General features: G+C 40.0%; 1 long non-coding RNA gene across 1 annotated transcript; it reads right to left on the bottom strand.

Moving 5' to 3' along the window:
• Positions 1–906: 906 nt before the first annotated feature.
• Positions 907–3,614, bottom strand: LOC110922392. The gene is made up of 3 exons (XR_002583130.2): positions 3,454–3,614; positions 2,229–2,314; positions 907–1,120 (listed from the first exon to the last, which is right to left on the bottom strand). It is a non-coding gene; the product is annotated as an uncharacterized LOC110922392 (long non-coding RNA).
• Positions 3,615–14,432: the final 10,818 nt, after the last annotated feature.

The following is a 14,432-nucleotide window of genomic DNA, read 5'->3' as shown; positions in this document are numbered from 1 at the left end:
TTGGGCGCACCTCAAAGACATCAAAGGGAAGTAGTACGGGGAATTGAAGCTCATTTCCGGCCCATTATCACTAACAATCCTTAACCGGTAGTGATTCCTCATCGTGCGGATGGAAGGACCTTTGAAGTTAGAACAACCGCTCTCCAAAGTTTACCAAAGTTCAAAGGGTTAGCAACGAAAGAACCCTACTTTCATTTGGAGACATATGACTCCATTTGCAATACTATTGGAGGTCAAGGGTTTTCTACGGATGATGTCAAGTTGGTCCTCTTCCAGTTTTCCCTTGAAGATAAAGTGAAGAGATGGTTTCATACATTGCCCTCCGCGTCCATTTTTACATGGGCCGACATGCAACAAATATTCTTGGATGAATATTACACTTCTCAAAAGACCAACGATGCTAGAAGAGGTTTGAGAAGTTTCCAACAACAGTCGGGGGAAATGTTTCACGAAGCGTTTGAGAGGTTCAACATGATGTTACGGAATTGCCCTCATCACGGGATCCAACTTTGGGAATTGTTGAATGCATTTCATGAAGGGTTGAGTTCGGAGGATGCATGGGATTTGATGTCAATTACTAACGGTACGTTCGGTACGAATTATGAACATATTGATTGGGCATTTTTAGAGCAAATGGCGGTGAATTCGAAGAGAAAAGCTCAATCTTCAAGAAGGGCAATGCATGTGATTCAAAGGCCCCAAGTGCATGGAGTTAAGAGTGGCAACGTTCAAACCACGAACCAAGGGTACAACGTGTGCACAAATTGCAACGAAATAGGCCACACGGCAGAAGTTTGTGTAGTGGGCTTGGTTGATGAGCAAGTAGAAGAGGTTAATGCAATTCAAGGAGGGGGTGGTCGAAATTTCATGTACCACCCATAATAATTTTTAAACATTTACATAACATTAAAGTAAGCATTTTATATGAAAAATGCCACTTAACAAAACTTTTACATCATAAGTATTTAAACATGTTTACAACATCCAAAACATCGTTAAAAGTGTTTACATAATCCACTTTTATTAAAACAAAACAAGATCGAATGCGGAAGCTTCATTGAGAGATGTGTTCGGTTCTTGCTCGTGGCTTGATCTTCATCCGGAAGCATATAACATTCACCTAGAATCAAAACCAACATAAAAGTTAGTTTTGATAGTTTATTTACAAGTTAATACAAGTCCCGTGAGCCAAACAATTAAAATAACAATGATTTGCAGGTTTTACACCCGTTGCGTGCCGTAATCGAAACTATGCTCAAAAACGGATTCGATTAACTATGATATGCAAAATTCAGCAAAAGTGACTGGGCTCTACCGTAACTTACGGTAGCCACCGTAAGTTACGGTAGCCACTGGGCAAAACTGGTTTGTCGTAAGGCAATAGAAAACTGCCGTAACAATTTATTCGCTACCGTAAGTTACGGTGGCTACCGTAACTTACGGTAACTTTCAAACTTAACATCTAAATTCACAAATTAATAGGCTTCGAGCCCTTGGCTTTAAAATTCATTTTTAAAGACTTTTGACCTTTTCAAGTTTTTAAACTACAAACTTGTTTCTAATTAACCATTAAGCATACATCAACATGTTTATCTCAAAATCTTTAATTCGGGTTTGTAACTTTTATGAATTACGCGACTAGTACCCAATCTATGCGCATAATTCTTTTGACCTATTTTGAAGATTTAAACCTTTTAAGTTTAAATCTTTCCCCTTGGTTTTGGACAATCTACTGTATACTTATCTATAACTCACAATATGCGTACCTGGTTCGGATCAACATATTGACCCGTTTTAATACCTTGTCTCAATAATCGTTAATTCATAGCATCGCTAATTCATAAGCTGATTTATGATGTGTGCATAAAACTCCACAAACACTTATTAGTCGTTAATTGTCAAATGGTATCAACATTACCATTTGACCCGTTTGGTCTAAACGACCAAACATTTTGCGATTATATTTGACTAGATCACCATTTTACCCTTTTTATTCGTTTAAGCTTACTTAGAACGTAGCCATTCAAAAACTCATTTTTTTTATTTATGTCATCCCATGACCAAATTACCATTTCACCCATTTTTACCACTAAACATGGTTTTTCGTCTTTTGATACGTTCCGGCCCGTATCTTTTCATGTCAAAATCATATTTTGAATATAACCTTGTCGTATTTATAATCTATAAATAAATACATATCTTACGATAAAGGTGTAAGCTTTACTTACCTCGCGTCCGCACAAACGTTCTTCGCAATCATCATCCGTTTGACCCGTTTCTTTCCAAGCTCCTTCCTAGCTTGTTTAGTGTCAAACTATATCATAACATCCATAAGATGGTTAGATTGGTCATTCTATACAATGGCCATCAACCTATGGTCTTTTTACACGCTTATCAATCTAATCATGCCATATATTCAACAACTAGTTTTAGGCCATAATTCTTTTCATTCATTAACCATTTGACCTGTTAGTGAAGTTACTTATACAAACTAGTTAGTAAGTGATTTTAAACACTTTAATCATGTCACATAAAGTGTTATTTGTTCCCAACAATCAATACTTCATGCCTAAAGCAAGTATGTACAATCTTATGTCTTTTTCTTGGTTAATAAGAACATTATTAATGTGCAGTGATTTTGTATTCAGCTGCTGTAATTGACCATTTTGACTCATTTAAAAGCTGAATTAGATCAACATGTTCAAAGATGATCGTAGAACTCTCAAATACCTTTCTAGGCATATATGGTACGTCTTCTAACGATGTTTCTATGATTTTATATGATTTTTACAAAATCAGGACAACAACTTATATTTAGCCCAAACAGCATGCTGTCTTTTCGAAATAGCCACTGAATTCGACGTTTTTGACCCATTTAACATCTGAACCAAGTCATCATATTAACTAACGAAATGCAGATTACTTAGAGACCTTTTTAGGCATATAAAGTACACACCCATACGAATTTTCTGTGATTTATTGTGAATTTTCAAAATTCAGGTCTGCACCATATTATTTAAGCATTTCATCAAACACTTGGCGGGTTTCACATTCAAGATTAGTCTCTAAGCTATCTCTTGAACACCTTACCCCAATTTTACCAACATATCATTACAAACACATATATGTCACTAAGTTTTAGTATCAAAATCAAGTACCTATGTCTAGTCTACATGATCGACATCAAGAACTTGAATTATAACACCAACTTTCTCAAACTAACATTCAAATTCATGTGTTCATCACATTGTTTTAAAAACCCACTTAACACATATATGGGTGATTATCAATTTCATAGTTTTTTATCATTAATTCATCAAATCTTCACTAGGGTTTGTTCCTAGTCGTGGATTTATCCTAATTTCACTCTTACATCAAACATGCAAGCAATAATTTCGTTTATGATAATTCACCATGAATTCAAAACATCACCAAAAGATGGATTCGACATACCTTGTGATCCTCTAGCCCGAGTGATCACTAATCCTAGCTTGGTTTTCGATTTAGACTTGATTTGCCCTCTTGATTTGGTTGATTTTGTGTATTTTAGGGTTCATTAGGGAAACCCCTTTTTCTCCTGTTAGAACTCACGACCAGAACACACACTTGGGTGTGTGTTTTGGTGTTTTATTTTTATTAAATAAAAGCTCTTTCACTTTAGCCAACTTTAGCCCCTTAACTAACAAAGTGTTGTAAAAGTGTTATTAACCAAGTTTCTTTGACATCTTATAACACTTAACTAACTAGGTTGTTATTCCTAGTTACTTAGTGGGTTCGGGAAGTTATACCCTGATTTATTTTAAGTCCCGTTAACTCGGGCCTTCTATATACTTTGTTTTCTCAAAGTATTTATTCTCCTTTTTAATTAACATGAAGTTTATTTATCTCGATCTCAATATTTACCGGGTTAATTTTTACCACTAACGGTACTCTTACCCGTCTTTACTATTAACGTGGTTTGATTACCAAACCCGTTTTCGGGGGGTTACATTTCAACATGAACTCCAACACATAGCACCCCTGGTTACGAAATCATCCGAATTTTCGCTATGGGAACGCGGCGAACCAAGCTAACCCAAATTTTCAAGGAGCTCAAGGTAACTTTGCACCTCGTCAACAATACAATCAAGGCAACTATAGAGGTGGAAACAATTATGGGTACCAAGGGCAATTTCAACAAACAGTTCAAAGTGGTTCGGGTCAACCTTCGTCAAGCGGGAATGAAGTTATGGATATGCTTCGGGCTATGCAACAAGATATGCAAAAGCGAAATCAACTTGATGAAGTTCGAATGCAAAAGGATGAAGTTCGTGACAAGAGCATCCAATCACTAACAACCCAAATGGGTCAATTGGCAACCGATGAGGCGGAGTTGAAGAAAGGCAAGGGTCAACTTCCTAGCGACACCAAGGTAAATCCTTCACATGGTTCGTCACGAGGTAATGTTAATATTAGTCATGTTAGTGTTTTGAGAAGTGGCAAAGAATTTAAGGCCAATTTGTCACCGGGTGTGGTCGAGGGGGTAGTTGAGGATATCACGGATAATGAAAGTGATGATGAAGTTTCACCGGTTAAACCTAAAGAATCAAATGTTAACAAACCGGGGCTGGGTGAAAACGCAAAAAGCGAAAAAGTTGAGGGTGAACCGAGTCAAGTCCCGTTTCCATCGGCTTTACTTGACCCGGTTAGAAAAAAATTTATTGCACCAAGAGGTCCCCAAAAAGAAGAGTTGTGGGACATGTTTAAACAAGTAAAAATCAATCTTCCACTACTTGATGCAATAAAACAAGTACCCGCTTATGCTAAATTTCTTAAGGAATTGTGTACACAAAAATGACAACAAAAGAAAAAGATGCCTAAGCAGGTAGACTTGACCGGGCAAGTGAGTGCAGTTTTGAATGGGGAACTTCCTCCTAAGCTCCAAGATCCGGCACGCCATTAATTAACATTCAAGTGGGTAATTTTCAAATGGCGAATGAGTTGCTAGATCTTGGAGCCGGGGTTAGCATTTTACCGGGGGGCTTATATAACCAATACGATTTTGGTCCGTTAGCAAGAGTGGAGACAACGGTTGTTTTGGCCGACTTGTCTCATAAGTTACCTCAGGGGATGGTTCAAAATGTAATTGTTAAAATTGATGAGTTTTACTACCCGGTCGACTTTTTGGTTTTGGACTACTCGTCCGCGGACCCAAAACAACAACAAAACGTAATTTTGGGTCGACCATTTTTGAGCACCGCGCATGCTGTCATCGATTGTAGATTTGGCACAGTCGATATGACTTTTGGGAATCGAAAAATGCGCTTGAATGTTTTTACTAACAATTCTAATGCTAATGGTCTTGATGAGTGTTTCATGGCAGATTTAGTTGAAGGATGCAACCCGCATGAGTATGAGGAGGATGGTTTGGATGTTTGCTTGTGTGATTTTTCTGAACAGGTACATGCTTATGCACTCCGGGTTGAAGAAGAAAAGCAAGATGCTATGGCCTTGAGGGAAGGTCGGCTGCCATGGACTCACCAATTCGAAAGCTTGTCGGCGGAAATAGACTTGGGAACTAGACCATCAATGGAAGAGACGCCAAGGTTGGAGCTCAAAGACTTGCCAAGCCACTTGAAGTATGCGTTTTAGGGGATAATGACACTCTACCGGTCATTATTACCTCTAATTTGGAGTTGGCACAAGAGCAAGCTTTATTGGAAGTGTTAAAGGAGAACAAGGGAGCTATTAGATGGACGATTGCCGATCTCAAAGGAATTAGTCCATCAATCGTCATGCACAAAATTATTACCACCGAAGATGCAAAGCCGACACGAGAAGCTCAAAGGAGATTGAATCCGAACCTACGGGAGGTAGTAAAAAAGGAGGTAATCAAATGGTTAGATGCGGGAATCATTTATCCGATTTTGGATAGCGCTTGGGTGAGTCCCACCTAAGTTGTGCCTAAGAAGGCCGACATTCAAGTAGTCAAAGATGAAAACGGTGAACAAATTGCCACCCGACCGGTCACCGGGTGGCGTGTATGCATTGACTACCGAAAATTGAATGCCGCCACTTCTAAGGACCATTTCCCATTACCTTTTATTGACCAAATCATTGAAAAATTATCGGGTCAAAAATATTACTGCTTTTTGGATGGGTATTCGGGTTACAATCAAATAGCAATACACCCGGATGACCAACACAAGACCACTTTTACTTGTCCATATGGCAGTTTTGCTTTTCGGCGAATGCCATTTGGCTTGTGCAATGCTCCGGCCACTTTCCAACGATGTATGCTGAGTATTTTCTCGGACATGGTTGGAGAGTCGCTCGAAGTGTTTATGGATGACTTTTCCATTTTTGGCACTAGTTTTGATGCCTGTCTCAATGAATTACAAAAAGTTTTAAAAAGATGTGTTGAGAAAAATTTAGTGCTAAGTTGGGAGAAAAGTCATTTCATTGTGCAAGAAGGCATTGTGTTGGGTCACGTAATTTCGGAAAGGGCAATGGAGGTGGATAAGGCAAAAATACGGGTAATAGCATCTTTGCCACCTCCAAAAAATGTTAAGGGTGTAAGGTCATTTTTGGGACACGCGGGGTTTTACAGACGTTTCATAAAGGGTTTTAGTGTTATCACCAAACCTTTATGCAACTTGTTATTGAAAGATGTCCCATTTGAGTTTACTAATGAGTGTATGCAAGCTTTCACTGTTTTGAAGGAACACTTGGTCAAAGCTCCCATCTTGCAACCGCCGGATTGGTCAAAGCCATTCGAGATCATGTGTGACGCAAGCGACACTACTATTGGTGCAGTTTTGGGTCAACGGGTTGATAGGAAGCCGGTGGTTATTTACTATGCAAGCAAAACGTTATCTGAAGCGCAACTGAATTACACCACAACCGAGAAGGAATTACTAGCGGTGGTGTATGCTTTAGATAAGTTTCGCTCGTATATTTGGGGGAGTAAAGTTGTGGTATATTCGGACCATAGTGCAGTCCGATACTTGATGGAGAAAAAGGACGCGAAGCCTCGTTTGATTCGGTGGGTATTGTTGTTGCAGGAATTTGATTTAGAAATCCGAGACAAAAAGGGAAGTGAGAATGTAGTGGCGGATCACTTGTCTTGGATTCCGGTTGAAGGGATTGATGATGTTAGCGAAATAAATGAAAGTTTCCCCGATGAGCAACTCCTAGCCGTTTCCACCTTTGTTGCACCGTGGTACGCTCATTATGTAAATTACCTAGCCACGGGTGCCATCCCAAGTCATTGGACCAAAAAGCGAAGACAACAATTTATGGTCCAAGTGAAGCAATATATTTGGGATGAACCGGATCTTTTCAAGATCAGGCCAGATCAAGTCATTAGGAGGTGTGTGCTCGAAACGGAGGTATTGGAAATTTTGACCCATGCTCATTCATCCGCATGTGGGGGTCACTTTAGTGGGCACAAAACGGGTTACCGGGTTCTCTCATGTGGGTTTTATTGGCCCACTATTTTCAAGGACGCATGTGAGTTCGCAAGAAATTGCATAAATTGTCAAAAGATGGGAAGCATATCGAAAAGGGATGAGATGCCATTACAACCAATCTTGGTTGTAGAAATATTTGATGTTTGGGGCATTGACTTTATGGGCCCCTTCCCGAATTCGAACGGTTTTCTATACATTTTGGTAGCGGTAGATTATGTCTCTAAGTGGATTGAAGCCATTGCAACACGCACAAATGACCATTCGGTTGTTTGTGAATTTGTTCAATCCAACATATTCGCCCGTTTCGGCATTTCGAGGGTTATCATAAGTGATGGTGGTTCGCATTTCAAGAGCTTCAATTTCGGGAAACTATTGAAGAGGTATAGCGTGAATCACCGGATTGCCACACCTTACCATCCGCAAACGAGTGGACAAGTCGAGGTGTCCAACCGTCAAATCAAGGAAATTCTCATGAAGACGGTAAGAACGGATAGGAAGGATTGGTCGAGTAAATTGGATGATGCGTTGTGGGCATACCGAACGGCCTTTAAGACTCCGATTGGCACAACACCTTACCGGATGGTTTATGGGAAGGGTTGTCATTTGCCAATGGAGTTAGCGCATTGGCTTATTGGGCGATCACTACGGTTAATGCGGACTATAACGAAGCGGGGAAGATGAGGAAGTTACAATTGTGTGAAATTGAAGAGCTTAGAGACGAGGCATATGAATGTGTATCGGCGTATAAAGACAAACTCAAGAAGGTACATGATGCGAAATTGAGGAAGAAAATGTTTGAAGTGGGTCAAAAAGTTTGGTTGTACAACTCAAGACTCAACATGTTTGCGGGCAAGCTTAAAAGTAAATGGATGGGCCCGTATGTTGTTCGGCGAGTTGGAAGGTTTGGTGACGTAGATATCCAAGACGAGCAAACCCTTAAACAACAAACGGTGAACGGTCACCGGTTGAAACCGTACTTGGAGGGGAACGACATTAACAACTTGGAGCTTGATAAAGTGGGCTACATTCTACGCCCGGTCGATGAGGAACAACCATGAGAGGCCCAGGTTTGGTAGTGTAAATAGTAGCATTTTATTTTGTTTTGTTTTGTTTTGTTTTGTATAGTTTGCACAATTACCGTATTTCCTTGAAATTCGTGTTTGAAACAAGTGTGGGGATATTCGGGTCACGAATTGCTCTAACGTTGTGTTGAGGACAACACGGGACTTTCGAGGGGGTAGGGTGATTTTTATATGTTTTTGGAAAATTTTAAAAACACAAAAAAAATCGAAAAAACTAAAAAATATATAAAAAAAGACCCTTAAAATCACAATTTTCAGCAAACATTAGATGCCCAGGTGCCACCGTAATTTATGGTGGCACCGTAAGTTACGGTGATCAATGAAAAACTTTGGGCTTTACGGTACAAACCTACTGAGTTACGGTCCACACTGTAATTTACGGTCCACACCGTAATTTACGGTGGACCTGGCGAGACTCTGGTTCGTTTCAGCTGCTACGTTACATAAAAAAAATATAATAATAGTCAGGTCACGTGAAGTCATCCCCATCCACACAATTTCTTTCACCTTTCTCATTCTTCTATTCTCATCCATCACTTTCAAAGACCCACAAAATCCACAAGAACTCCATAGCCTCCTTCAACCTTCAATCCTTCTTAACTTCCTTAATTCTCAACCAAATCAAGTGAAAGTTAGGTCTATCTTGGCTATTTTTTCACATACTTTCTGATTTTGAGAAGAGATTTGCGAAAACCGAAGCTTTCAGGTCCGAATTCCAAACCCTAGGTCCGAAAAATTTTGGGGGTTTTTGAAGTTTGTGTTTTACAAGCATTCTAGCATCTTCAAGCAAAGGTATGGAAGTTTATTTACTATGTTTTGTTGATGCATTGTGAGAAGAAGGTTATTTTTGTTACTTGTTCATACCCACTTGCTTGTTCTTAGATGTGGTCATGACCTTAGTTATTTGAGTATGGTTATGGGTTGTAGATGTTGGATTTGTGATTAAAGTAGTGAACTTTTGGGAATCTCTACATTGTAGAGACACCATGCCTGATTTAAAAAAAAAATTCGTGATAAATTTTTGGTTCACTAACATCTACAACCATGGTAACAAGCAAGTGTGGGGATATTCTTGGGGGAGAAAGGGCTAACGTTTGTGTCTTGGTTGTGTTGTTTGCTCTATTGTGTGTAGGAAAATGGCATGAACAAAAGAAAAAACCGGAGCTAGTTCATCCTCTTTGTCGAAGGGAAAGGGCAAACAGCCGGAACAACAACCAAGGAAGAGACAATACATGGGTCGAGTTGATGAAAGTGAGGAAGAAATGGAGTTGGACCCGGCTGAAAAGCCAAAATGGGATTCGGGTCCTTTGGATGACCAACCGGAGGAATGGCAGCCAACTTTATACCACGACAGTGTGAATAAGTTGAAAAATAAGGCAACGACATTTATATGCGAGAGGGAACTTCGGGAAGTTGAATTTGGCCAGTTCGGTGTGTTTGACAAATTCCGCGCTCTAGGATGGGAGTCGGCACTTAGTTGTTTTGATAAAGACAAAAACAACTTGTTCATAACCGAAATTCAAGAATGGATGGCAACCCTTAAGTGTAATCAATACGACAGGCCATCACAAATGAAGTTAGTTGGTGAAGTGCATGGGATTCCGGTGGAGATGTCTTTTGATACGTTGAAGAAGCTTGGGAAATATGATAGTCTTCCGGCTCGTGATTACATGATTCCGGACCTTGATAACCTCTTGATAAAGCCGGAGAAGCACCCTCATTGGAATGACATGTTAACAACGTTGTTTTTGCCCGGTGCTTATCATGGAGTTTTGTATCGGAAGAATTTGAAAATCGAAGCAAAGCTGTTGCTAGCAATATGCATTTTAAATGTCATTCCGCGAAGGGGGGGACAAGGAGCAAGTAAGGTTCCCAGAAGTACCCGTCCTCTATTCGCTACTCACTGGGTCTTCACGTTTCCTAATCCGATATCTGATCATGAACCACCTATGGATTTGCCGAAATAAGTTAGGAAGAGACATTATCCCGTATTGCCGAATGATCACGGGGTTAATGAAGCAACAAAAGGAACTTACGTCTGAAGATAGAGGGGCAACAAAAAGGCACCAGCCTTTTACTTTAGACAAGTTGGGGATTGGTTGGACTTACACGCAATCGGAGCGGTACCATAAGCTCAAGTCGGAAGGGCAGAGATGGAGAGCATTAAAGGCGGGTGCAAGAGATCTTTTACCGGGTGAAGAGGACGAACCCGAAAGTGATGCGGAAGTCCCAAGTGGTGATGATGATTATGCGGACGAGCCGCAAGGAGGTGTAAATGTGAATGTGAATGTGGGGCAAGGGGGCCCGGGTGGAGGTTATGGTGGTGCTTTCTACGACTACACGGAGCATTCTTATGAGCCCGGGTGGGCTTATGAGGGCACTATGCAAGAGGTTATCGCAAATCAACGTCCTCCGGCTTCCATTTTCGAATCATGGTCGGGTTCGGAGAGGATGTTATTTGATCAACACACAATGATGAGTGCAAGCATGGAGCGATCCTTGAAACATAGCTTTGATCGTTAAGAGGCGTGGAATCGCACACATGCGTATTCCCATGAATTAGAAATGAACAACCGATACCATGATGACCAGGCTAGAAGATTGCATGCCGATTGGCACGCCGGGCGGCCGGTGGTTGTGGATCCACAACATGTGGATTATGCGTCTCTACCACCTTACGATGGTAGTGTGTCGTATCCGACCCCGCAACTTCATCATTCACAATGGATCAACCCGCACCAACAGGAAGGAGCTCCACAACAAGGTGGGAGTAGTAGCGGTTCATTTGCATTTGGAGAACGGAATGACATGATGTCTTCCATTTTTGGGCCTCCACAGCCACGCTATTACAAGTCAGGTCGTGTTCCTTCCTTTTATATTTTGTGCATATTTGTTAGCTTGTTTTGTTTATGGTCGGGTGTTTGGGTGGTGTTAGTTTGTTATGTTGTGTTTGGGTTGGTGCTAGTTGGTGGTGTGTTGGTGTTAAAAAGAAGAAAAATATAAAAAAAATTTATAAAATGAAAAATCCAAAAAGAAATTTGTGGTTTGAGTGTTGAGCGTTTGGGTGATGTGAAAGATGGTTAGTGATCAAATCCTCCTAAAACCATACATTGGGGTCAATGCATCCCAAGTGTGGGGATTGGGGGAAATTTTTGAAGATTTTAAAAATTTTTTAAGTCAAGCAAAACAATGTGAGAATTTGAACACCCTAGATTAACCCCAATTGATGCACCGGCAACCCTTGATACCCCTTTCATTCTTGGTGAGAGTTGAAGCCATGCTTGTACATAAATAATGCTTATCTTTGATGAGAGTGGCTAGGGGCGGGGGTGCATTAGAACTTGTGCCTTGATACGGTTTGAGTCCTTAGTCGAATATGAATGCGAAAAGGATAAGGGCATCTAGGTAGCCTCGTCATTGGTGTGAGCGAGTGTGGGATTTGGGGGGTTGGACCTCATAAGTTATATATATGAGCATGGTTGCGAGAGGGGCGGGGTTTGGACATTTAGTTGCCCAATTTTGTGCCTAAAAGCCTATCATTTGTTACCCCTAGCTAGTTACCTTAAAATTTACCTAATTTGACCCGGTCTTTTAGTGTTAGTAGTAGTAGTTTTTGTAGTATGATGTAGATATGTTTGATGCTTTATTGAATGTTTGCTTGCTATAAAAAAAGCAATGAAAAATGAAAAAAAAAAGAAGTGATGTTAGTTGTCTTGTATATATTAGTTAACTTGGTAGTTGTTATTTTGCTTTATTGTGTAATAAAAAGACCGGGTTAAGTTTTCGCTACTTCATATATATTCCATTTCCTACCCATACACCTAGCCACGTTACAACCTTGAAAGTCCCTTTGATTTGCATTCATGATTGACACATTTTAGGAGAAGAATCGATTTAGGTACAAGCCTATGGTTGTGCAACCGCCCATTAGCCTTTGTGTGTCTAGCTCATATTGCTAGTGCTTACTTGTTACCGAGAGGAGAGACATAGCGAGGGGTGCGTTATTTTGGGTGTAAAAAAGGGGTTAGTAAAAGGACTACATATTTCTGCTTGGTTTATATTAATCACGTGTTTTGAAAATGGTTTGATGAGTTGCTTGGGACAAGCAACGGTTAAGTGTGGGGATGTGACGGGTGGTCCATAGGACAACCCTTAATGATGTTAAATGACGGATTTATCCTTCACTTAATCGCGTAATTATCTTGAATTAGATGACTACGGTTGCTCATGTTTCAGGTGCAGTTCGAGAGCTAAAAAGGGATAAAACGCAGCTTTGGAAGGTTTAGAGATGAACGAGTCGTGCGTGGAAGGAACAAAGAAACAAAACACATGAATCAGGGCTTCACCGTAAATTACGGTGGCCACCGTAATTTACGGTGGCCCTGATTGCTGAATTGTTCCACCGTAAATCAGTAGAGAATGGCCGTAACATCTTGAAGACCACCGTAAATTACGGTGGGTACCGTAATTTATGGTGGAGGCTGCGAGGAAAACGTAACTGCCTTCATTAAAACCGTTTTTGGGTGCCTTTTCACATTATCTCATCATTGGACGGTTTTGGAGCATCTTAGGGGAGATTTTGGCTGTTCTTACTTGGTTGGAAACAATTCTAAACATTTCGGTTTGTGTTTTGATCCTTATGAACATTGATTTTGTTGGAATGATGATTCACCAAGCCATGTCCGTCTAAACTTTTGGTGATCATCTTAGGTGAAGGTTTCTTCTATGACTTTTGTGTGTTTCCTTTTATTTGTAGAATGATAAACTTGGTGTGTTTGCTATGTTTTATGGTGAATGAATGTTTGATTGTAACTTGTTAATTGATGTTTTGATTCTAGTCTAAATCATACGTTCTTGGTGTCGTTGACAATCGGGATATCACGGGAAGGTTAGGGTGGGATATTGATTAATTGATCATCGAGTAACAACCTCACGTTTATATAATCCGAGTACTTTGTTCCCTTTTATCACACCAATCATTTATGCATGAGTTATGTCTATGTAACTCTTTCTAGTTGGAATTTCACACAATTGTTAAAAGAAACCGAATCCTAAGATGGTCGCTTGTTCCTAATCTGTTTACAAACTTAATCTTTGATTTGCAATTTAAGTAGTTAATATTAGTTCTTAAAACCAAAACAATCAACTCTTGAATTTTAATTTTTGCAAATTAGTTTAATTTTAGTTTAAGTGCAAAGCTATAAAATCACACATTTTCCACATACTCCCTGAGTTCGATACCCATTTACCATTATCTATAGTAGTTATTTGGATTAAATTTGCGTGTACCACGACAAGCACGTCAAACCATTGTGTCTAAACCCACACCTCTTCTCGTGCTCTCAAGATCGCTATTACTCGCAAAATAATATAGGGTAGGGAATTTCGGGATGTTACAAGTCTACCCCCCTTAGAAGAGGATTCGTCCTCGAATCCTGTTCGTTAAAAACCAAATGTAACCGCAACCTTATTGCCTTATGATTAAATACTAGAATGACACACAACCACCACCGTAAATGCCATCATCATTGCCTTGTTCCGCAATACATTTACCATACATGATAGTTAAATGAGTCTTCTCTCACATTTGCTTTCAACTTTGCGGCTCGTACCCCTCGGTTATACATTCCTCATACAACCTTTTGTTTAATCCTGTACTCGCAAAGCAACCTTGTCTCGCAATTCGTATCTCTATTCGTCGGTTGTTATCGAATGGCCTTCCACATTGCAACGTGTTGAGCTTCACTGAGGGTTCCCTTAATACCACCCAATATTCTTATCATCTTTTATAACATTACTAATGACATCGTCCATTTGTCATTGTCAACATTACTTATACCGTCAAATCTCCGTAGCTATCATCAGCTCGTCGACACACTTGCCATGTTCCATTAGTGAC

Source organism: Helianthus annuus, chromosome 17 (genome assembly GCF_002127325.2).
Source record: "Helianthus annuus cultivar XRQ/B chromosome 17, HanXRQr2.0-SUNRISE, whole genome shotgun sequence".
NCBI lineage: Eukaryota > Viridiplantae > Streptophyta > Magnoliopsida > Asterales > Asteraceae > Helianthus > Helianthus annuus.
This window is presented reverse-complemented; position numbering and strand designations above follow the sequence as displayed.